We start from the raw sequence: 9,646 nt of genomic DNA, 5'->3' as shown, positions 1-9,646 counted from the left end.
AAGAGACATAATTTAGAAGCAAGAAATATGCTCCCTGGGTGGCTACTGCTACCAGATTTCATTTCATTTCTAAAATTGTAATTTCTATGTTCATCCATTTGTTTGCATAAGGCTTTCTTGTTTTGCGTTGTTTTGTTTATTTTGATTTTGTTCTGGAGTCCAATACCAATACACCGTGAGGAATAGCTTCTAGGCAGTGTTTATGAACAGCTGAAGGCAAGGATCAAGTTAAATAGCACATATACTCCCAGTGGGATTTTCCTTTTTGCACTTTATAATCTTCACATTGCTAAATTCCTTAAACTACAGTGTATTCTTCTCTACAAGAATTGCCAAGACACTGCCAAAGCAAACTTCAAAAAGCTAGAAACATGACCTTCATACAAATGTATGGTGAGCATGTATCAAAGACATTTAATTCATTAGTGAGGAAACCAGCACGTAGGAGAGACTGATATATATGTACGTGTGTGTGTGTGTGTGTATGTGTGCACAGTGAGAAAAAATGTTAACATAGGATTGCAAAGATAGATACAAGACTGTTTTATGCCCTACGAGGCAATAAAACTGTGACTTTGGGGTTGTTTGATTTTTTTAACCAAACAGAAATTGTCTGCCACTCTCCTGTACAAAAATCATTTGTAATTTATCAGACTACAAGTTAACATTTGCCTTCCCGGAGTCCAGATCCTAAACAATGGCAAATAGCAAGTCAAACTAAGATGCATTTTCCTAGAGAACTAAATACCCGTAGATGGACTTGGTAGGCAGTTCTTCAGTATGACTTTGCAAGGACATGCAGTCATCTTTTTGCTTATTTCCAAGTATTATAGATTAATAACTTTGCTTCCCAGGGCCACACAAAGACATTCTGTCTACAGTTTAGTGGAAGGGATTTTATTGGTCTTGGTTGCTGAAATTCCCTTCTAACTCCCCCAAAAGCCTCAGCAACTAAAGGAAACCGCCAGCAGTTCAAAATGGAGATCTCAATGGATCTATTTTTCTAAAAGCAAGCTTTTATCGCTTCTCAGCCTTTTGGCTAAGCTCAAGTGCAGTATCCGTTCTTATCAGTTTAAAAGCAAGTTTTTGCCATGCACCCAAGGCAAAGGTGGCCCCCTCTCTGCCCAGCACCTCACTTGATTATAGGCCAGCGATCTGCAGTGGACTGTTTGTCAATGTTCCATTGTAATCTGAGGCCTCCAGGGGTGTGACTGCCCGCTGTCTACATTGGCTAGCCCATGCTTGTGGCCTGAAAGCCCTTTAGAATGTTGCAAAGGAACAAAACCAAGAGCCCACAGGCCATCTCAGGCAGAGGAAACCACAGACAGACTCACTGTCTTCCACAGGCTGCCCACTCTAGTTGACCCTGTTTATTTTAGTATTTTAAGTCCTATTACCTTAGCAAAAGTTCAAGATGCAGTGCTGAGTAGGCAGAAACAGAAATGCAGTTCTGGCCACAGGCTTTGGAGGCACAAGGATTAGATTCAAATACTGTGTCCACCATGTACATGTAGCTGTACCTGCACTGGGTTTTCATTTTCTCATCTGTACAGTGGGAATGATAAGACTTAACTTACCTACTCTATGAAATTAGTTTAAGATCAAACAAAAATATGTGTTAAAAGGGCCTGATATGATAAACATAGTTATTAGTAAAAGCTAGTCTGGATGCCAACTGACAAGGGTGCTTCATAGATATTACCTCAAACCTCATATAAAGAGACACGCAATTGTTGGTTATTAGGAGAGTGTTTGACAAATACTGTCACTTGCATACCAACATCTATTCATCCCCTTCTTCCATGCTAACATGACCTTAATTCTCTTTGCAGTAGTGGCTTGCCCAGCTCTGTTCCCTAGACCTTCTTGCAGCTGGAAGCAGCCATGTGACCCGATTCTTGGCAATGAGACCTAAGCAGACATCTTCTTCAAGAAAGCTTTTGCTTCTGTGACAAAAAGACACTGAGCCAGCTGGTGTGGCCTTTCCCTCTTCTATTCCCATTTTCCTCCTGCCTTGAATGCAGAGGTGATGTTTATTACCCTGAAAATGAGGGAAAGGCCGAAAGGACTGCAGAGGCATGGGCCCAGCCATGGTGGGGCAGAGTTCTTTCATCTGAACACGGACAACTGCCTAGCTCCAAACTTCCTGTTACATGAGAAAAAAAAGCCATCTAGGTTTAAGCCATTCAAGTTGGGTTTTCAATTACTTGCAGTCGAACAATGTGCATGAAGCAATAAAAGAGTTGTGTCTACAGGAGTTTGATTAGTCGACTAATGCCACCTTCTTCTAAGGAAGCCCAGGGTCTCTGAATTCTGGTCTCTGGCTTTTCATGTGGAAGCACAATGGCCTCTATAACCTTTCACCCCTTCCCCCCCCAAAAAAAACCTTTAAAAATTATCTTCTGGTGGCCAACTCTTCAAGATTGAGCATGTGTTTAGTTTCCCAAACTAAGATGGGTCCTTGACATGAAGCAAGTATTTTCAAGCACTTTGCCCTATTATTTCTATAAATTATAGAAATATTTTGGAATTGAAAATATTCTACCACACAAACTTAGTTAATTGATTCATCACATCAAGCATTTATTGGATACCTGCTAAATGCCAGGCTTTGGGAAGATAAATAAAAATAAAACATATGATATTTATAGTCTAGGGAAGAGGATAGACTTGAAAATAAATAAATTCAAAAAGACTGAGAGGAAAACCACACCAAAATATTCTCTGTGGTCATCTTGAATGAGAAGGACCCATGGGTGATTTTAATTTTCTTTTTAATATATTTCTAAATGTTCTAATTTTTCTATGTCAGATACACATGATACTAGGGAACCCAGAGAGCTTTTCAGACATAAAAAAATCCTTTGTTAATCATAAACCCTGCATTTTGACTTGAAAAATAAGGTTACTGGGCCGTGACATGTCCCTTGGGGTGGAAACAGATGAGTATGGGTCACATTTTTGGAGCTGACCTCCTACTTGACTTGTGAAGGATCACACCCAGCTCACAGACTGTTAAAGCTGAAAGGGTCCCTTAGAGATGACTTAAGCTAACTCCCTGATCCTCAGATGAGGAAATTGAGTTCCAGATTGGTGAGTGGCAACCAAGCACTTGATCCCAGGGCACGGAACTAAAATAATGGTTCTGGAACTCTCTTGATTAGATTCTTCACACGTAGACACAGCATTTCAGGGTTAAATATCTTGGTGGGAGGAGACTCAAAAGTTAGAGGGAAAATGGCATGGTTATCAGCAAGTATTTACAAGCACATTCTTAGTACCAAGAACTCTACCAGAATTTTCAAAAATCAACTTTATTTTTCATAGCAGTTTTAGGTTCACAGCAAAATTGAGAAGAAGATACAGATATTTCCCATATACCCCCTGTTCCCACATACGCACAGCTTTCCATTATCATCATCGTCCACCAGAGTGGGACATTTGTACAATCAATAAACCTACATAGATGCATCATTATCACCCAAAGTCCATAGTTTACATTAGAGTTCACTCTTGGTGCTGCACATTCTATAGGTTTGGACAAACGTATAATGACATGTACCCACTATTATAGCATCATATCGAATAGTTTCACTGCCCTAAAATTAGTCATTGCCGTTGAGGGGAGGGAGAATGGGGCAGTGACTGCTAATGGGCATGGGGTTTCTTTTGGGGGTGATGAAAATATTCGGAAATCAAGAACTGGTGATGATTATACAACTTTGTGAACATACTAAAAACTGCTGAATTGTACACTTTAAAAGGGTGAATTTTATGGTAGGTGAATTATATCTCAATATAAAAAATAGGTTCTTACTCTAGTTATCTCTTTAATTATTTGCTATAGAACTAGAGTCCTATAGCAAAGTTGACTCCATCTTTCATAAAATTGCAAGGGTTCCTTTTTCACCATGGTTTTCACTTAGATATTAATAGTACCTGAAATGGAAACAACATAGTATTTATAGCCACCTGGGTTTCCACTGACCCTTGTCTCACGAGTTGTGTTTCCTTCCTTCCACAGTGACATTTGGTGAGCATTTTTACAAATTTCTTCTGGCAGTTCAAGAAAGGCCAGGAGACATAAAGTCTAAGGTTCCTAGTGAAAAATGATCTCCTTCTGTAATATAGTAAATATTTCATGTTTTCACTCTTGGAATCTTATGGCTTGAGTCTTGTTTGTTTGCTTGTTTGAAAGGGCTGATCCAGCTTCCTCCTCTTTCTCCTTCCTTTGTAGAGTTAGAGGCCCAGAGATTGGAGTGAGGGCAGTAAAGCACACCTGCTGCCTGCCTACCTCCCAGGTACAGAGGCAGGGGGAGGAAGCACCACATTATGAAAAGATAAAGCCAGATGTTAGGCCCAGGGGGAGGTCTAGAAGGGCAGTGCCACATACGGGGAGGCTCTGCCCATGGTAAACCATATCCTGGGGCCTCTCCCACTACCCACAGGGAGGGCCAGTTTCATCATGACCACAGCTCCAATGACTCTTTGTCTGTTAGCAGGACATCTCTGGGCTGACAGCTGATACTGGAGGCCTGTGCTCCCGTGTGCTGTGTGGCTTTTAGACAACACGTCTCAAGGGTCTCAAAGACTCAAACATTTCTTTTCTTTTTTTTGTTTTTTTAAATCTTTTTATTTATTTATTTTTATTTATTTTATTTATTTTATTCTTATTTATTTATGTTTTTGAGACAGAGTCTCACTCTGTTGCCCAGGCTAGAGTGCCGTGGTGTCAGCCTAGCTCACAGCAACCTCAGGCTCCTGGGCTCAAATGATCCTCCTGCCTCAGCCTCCCTGGTAGCTGGGACTATAGGCATGTACCACCATGCCTGGATAATTTTTTCTATTTTTAGTTGTTTGGCTACTTTCTTTCTGTTTTTAGTAGAGACGAGGTCTCACTCTTGCTCAGGCTGGTCTCGAACTCCTGAGCTCAAGTAATCCTCCCACCTTGGCCTCCCAGAGTGCTAGGATTACAGGCTGAGCCACCACGCCCGGCTCAAACATTTCATTTAAATTGGGTTATATCAAGAAGTTTGCCTCAAGTGACTTCATTGATGGACCAGAGAAGGCATTCACTTCCAGGTTCCTGGGAGGGAGGGGGAGGGGGAGAGCACTTTTCTCACTTTTGGGGCTGTGGATGGAGGGTTCAATAAGGAGTCAGACTCACCTTGCATGAGGGAGTCTGGGGACCATCTGTCAGGAAATTTTAATTCCCTGAGGCCCTCTGTGAAGCAGGAATAACCCTTCACCCAAGGTAAGACAGGGTGACACCTATAGGCCCAGAAATGGCCACCCTGTGAGGGGTGCTTGACTCACTTCATGCAGCAAGTTGTTCCTCAAAAGTTTTGTTTAGATCAAATTCTACTGAAGGTACTGGCTCCTTAGATGAATTCAGAAGTACATTCCTTTGTAAAGGGAAAAAGCACTAAGACACCTATAAACCAGTGATTTGGAAAATGAGGATTAAGATGTGCTTTCATTGAAGTACAGGGAAAAGGATGAGGGGGGTTGAATGTCTTTTTCGCTCAGTAACCTTGAACAATTCCCAGCCTACTTCCCAGGGCACTGTAAGGGGGTCCTAGACATTTGTTAAATGAATGAATAAATGAGTATTACATTATTTCCCTTAATAGCCAAAATAACCGCTTAAGCTATGCGTCGTTATCTGTTTATAGCCGAGGAATTTGTGGCTATTGTGGATTAGCTAAATTGCTCAAGATCATCCAGCAGATGAGAGACAGGGATGGGATTAAACCCAGGTCTGTAAGTTCTGAATCAATGCAACAAATGAGGGTGGGGGAGACACCACGTACCCCCCCAACATTTAATAGTACCACTCGAAGATAACTCCGTTAACCACCACTGAACGTTTTAAATATTAGTATTGATTTACAAAAATAGGTTTAAAGTACTTTTTGTCCCATAGACTGCCTTTTAAGGGTAGTAATATAAAGAGATCTGTCATTACATATGCTTGTATAGCAATGGTTCTCAAAATGTGGTCCAAATATCAGCAGCATCAACATTGCCTTAGAACCTGGCAGAAATACAAATTCCCAGACCCCATCTTAGATTTATTGAGCCGGAAACTGCAGGGGTTGGGAGGAGCACAGCAATCTGTGTTTTATTTAACAAGCCCCCTGGCTTGAGAACCACTGATGTATGTTCTTTTATCATATGTGTGTTAGTCAGCTCTGACTGCTATACAAAATACCATAGACTGGGGAGCTTAAACAACACACATTTCTTTCTCACTATTCTGGAGGCTGGGAAGTCCAAGATCAAGGTTCTTGGTGAGGGCACTCTCCTGGCCTGCAGATGTTCACCTTCTTGCTGTATCCTCCCTCATATGCCAGAGAGAAAGATAGAGAGAGAGAGAGAGAGAGAGAGAGAGGGAGGGAGGGAGAGGGAGAGAAAGCTCTGGTCTCTTCCCCCTTTTATAAAAACACCAATCCCATCAGGATGGCCCCACCGTCATGACCTCATCTAAACCTGATAACCTCCCAAAGACCCCCACCTCTGAATACCATGATATTGGGGCTTGGGGCTTCCACATATGAATTTGGGGGGGAAACACAAACAGTCCACTGAGGAATCCCTAAACGATTTTTTCTTACCATAAAAATTTCAGGGGTAAACATCCTTATAACCAAACCTTTGGGCACATCTACAATTATTTCTCTAGAATAGATGTAAGATGTGTAATTGTTAGGTCAAAGGGTATGCACAATTGTTAAACACCCATGATCTTTTTTGCTACAAGATTACAAGGTCAGCCAGCACAAGATGGACTGTGGTCTGGAACCAATATCTTCTGACTCCATAACTCCATAATGCCCTTGTGCAGGTGACCTCATCAAAGACAAGAACATTCCATGGCAGAATTTGGAGCAGGCGCTGGATATCCAGACGCCAGTGCAGGAAACCATGAGCTCATAAGAAAGGTTTTGAGGCTGAAGAAAATGGAGGAGGAAGATAAGATGAAAAGCAGAGAGAGCTCCCCATAAATAAGCAATAAGCTGAGGAAGTTATAGAAAATTCAGCTCACTTGAGTATCGACTGTGATTAAATTTAAATGCAAAAAAAGTGTAAAGTAAAATTTAAACTCCGCAACGATGAGGAATTTCATATTAGCTCTTGCATTAAAATGTCTTACTGCATACAGATCAGGAAATTATTAAAACACAACATTCCAAGCATTGTAAATGTTTCCAGAGACATCTGAGTCATTTGATAAAAATAGACTATTTTTCTCTTATTACTAAGAGTGGGTATTAAAAGTTAGAAATGGAAACTAGAAACTTCACACCAGAACTGGCCATATATAACAAGGGGCTCAAATATTCCCTGAGCAAGTCCCTGCTCATATGGGGGTCCTTGTTTGAGGCTCACAACCGTCAAAGCACATGAGGGATATGAATAAAACCAAATCGACAACAAGCTTGTGCACAGTATCAAGCAGACATCAAGGGCTAGACTTTGACTCACTATTAGGGACTTCTTTTGACCTATAAAAGGTGGTAGTGTCCCACAGAACAAGGTTCTAGTCACAACTGTGTTATTTCCAGGTATATGATCTTGGGCCAGATCACTCTCTTAGCCCCCATGTCCTCATTCATAAAATGGGCACACAGATATCTGCCCTTGTGTGTCTCCTGGGATTATGGTGGGCATGAAATGAGATAATAACTCTGAAAATGCTTTGTAAAAGATGGCAGAATGGCAAGTAGTGCCATTATAAAAAGTGAACTTGGCGAGGCAGTGCCAAGGCTAAGAGATGGGTTTTAGCCTTGACTGTGCCACTAACTAATTTGTGGCTTTGAGTATACAACTAGACTAGATCCTGGTGGTGTCCCCCATTCAGCTTTGCTTTATTGGGCTGGTGCCTCCTCCTCCAGCTGCTGGGTGCTCACAGCTGCCTCCTTCTCCAGAGAATTGCTCTTGGCCAAAGGGAGTGATCTTGTCCCCTGCCTACCTCCCTGCAGCCCGCAGCTGGGGGGATGCTGCTTCAAGGAGCGACTCTGGTGCTCTTCATGCTCCAGAGCACTCCATGCTGGTCACACATTCACAGTTCTGGAGGCTGGGAAGTTCAAGATCAAAGCCAAAGCTGAGCTGAGACCCAACCCTTGCCTTGCTCCTTCCTCTGATCTCCCCACTCCTTTGCTCCTTTTCTAATATTGAGAGTGCCACCTCAATAATAATCAACCAAAACCCCATCTTAAGTTCTGCTTCTAGAAAGCCCAACTTAAGGCATTACACTTTCTTATCTTCCGTCCACTTATTGCTACGGTTTTGTTCCAGCCCAAAGAGTTTGAAACTTTTGGCCACTAGTGTGTTTTGTGATTTCTATACCAAGATGTACATCCTCAGTCTCCTGGTTAAACACTCTCTCTTTAAAAAAAAAAGTGAATAGATTTTCCTTTTAGAGCAATTTTAGGTTCACAGAAAAATTGAGTGGAAAGTACAGAGAGTTTTCATATATCCCCTCACACACATGACACACATACACAACCTCCCCACTACTGACGTCCCCCGACAGAGTGGCACATTTGTTACAATCAGTGAACCTACACTGGCACATACATCATCATCATCGAAAGTCCACAGTTTATTTAGGGTTCGCCATTGGAAACACTCTTTATACAAAATGTTGCTCTTTAAAATGACCTTGGTGTTTCTTATATTAATATTACCTGCATCCTGAGTAATTACATTTTACTTTTCATATAAAGTGGCCCCAAGAAATGACTTGAAAATAACACCCTCTCTGTGGGTGAGCAAATGCTCCTCATCTTACAAAGGGGTTAAGTCCTAATAAATCCATCATAAGTTGAAAATATTGTAAGTCAAAAATACATTTGACACACCGAAACTACTGAACATCATAGCTTAGCCTAGACTACCTTAAACACGCTCAGAACACTTACATTAGTTGACAGTTGTGCAAAATCATCCAACACAAAGCCTGTTTTATAATAAAGTGTTGAATAGCTCCTAAAATTTATTGCATACTATACTGAAAGTGAAAAACACAATGGGTTTTGCACTATTTTGAAGACGAAAAATCTGAAGTCAAACCATCATTAAGTGGGAAACATCTGTACTCTTCGGCAAATTAGAACTCAAAAGTTAGTCAGTTTTGCTGATCCAACCAAGTCATAGCCCTTGTTGGTTCATTTCCCAGCACTGTAAATGAACACCCCGTACTTTTAGTTTTGTTTATAAAATGCTCTTTCCCCCCTACCAGGCTGTCTTTCTATAGCTTGGATGAAATCCCAGAGGGCCATGTCTCTGAACACAATAGTGTTGCTGCTGACACCTCTGGGGCTGCAGACATGACTACTCTTTCAGTAGGGAGTGTTTCCCATAGTAACTTTCACAGGGGACCTGTTGACAGGAGAAGGCAGGGAAATGGTCTAGTCTGTGACATTTATTAGAAGTCTGCCCATAATTACCTTCCAGAGGCCTATCATGAATACAATAATCACATCTGACATGTTAGCACCTCATATCATTCTTCTCAGGATTTGTTAATACCCAGAAAACATAATTCACCAGCAAGTGTCCCTTTGTGCATTCAAAGACGGACAACTTAAGGCTGTGAGCTTACAAACCTCACTTGCTGGCTCTCAGGCAAATGGATTTC

General features: G+C 41.4%; 1 pseudogene; it reads left to right on the top strand.

The window, feature by feature from the left end:
* Positions 1 to 1,019: 1,019 nt before the first annotated feature.
* LOC123629018 lies at positions 1,020 to 1,136 on the top strand (annotated as a pseudogene).
* The last annotated feature ends 8,510 nt before the right edge of the window (positions 1,137 to 9,646 follow it).

This window comes from Lemur catta, chromosome X (genome assembly GCF_020740605.2).
Source record: "Lemur catta isolate mLemCat1 chromosome X, mLemCat1.pri, whole genome shotgun sequence".
Classification (NCBI taxonomy): domain Eukaryota; kingdom Metazoa; phylum Chordata; class Mammalia; order Primates; family Lemuridae; genus Lemur; species Lemur catta.
Note: the sequence above shows the minus strand (reverse complement) of the source record. Positions and strands in the feature narration are given on the sequence as shown.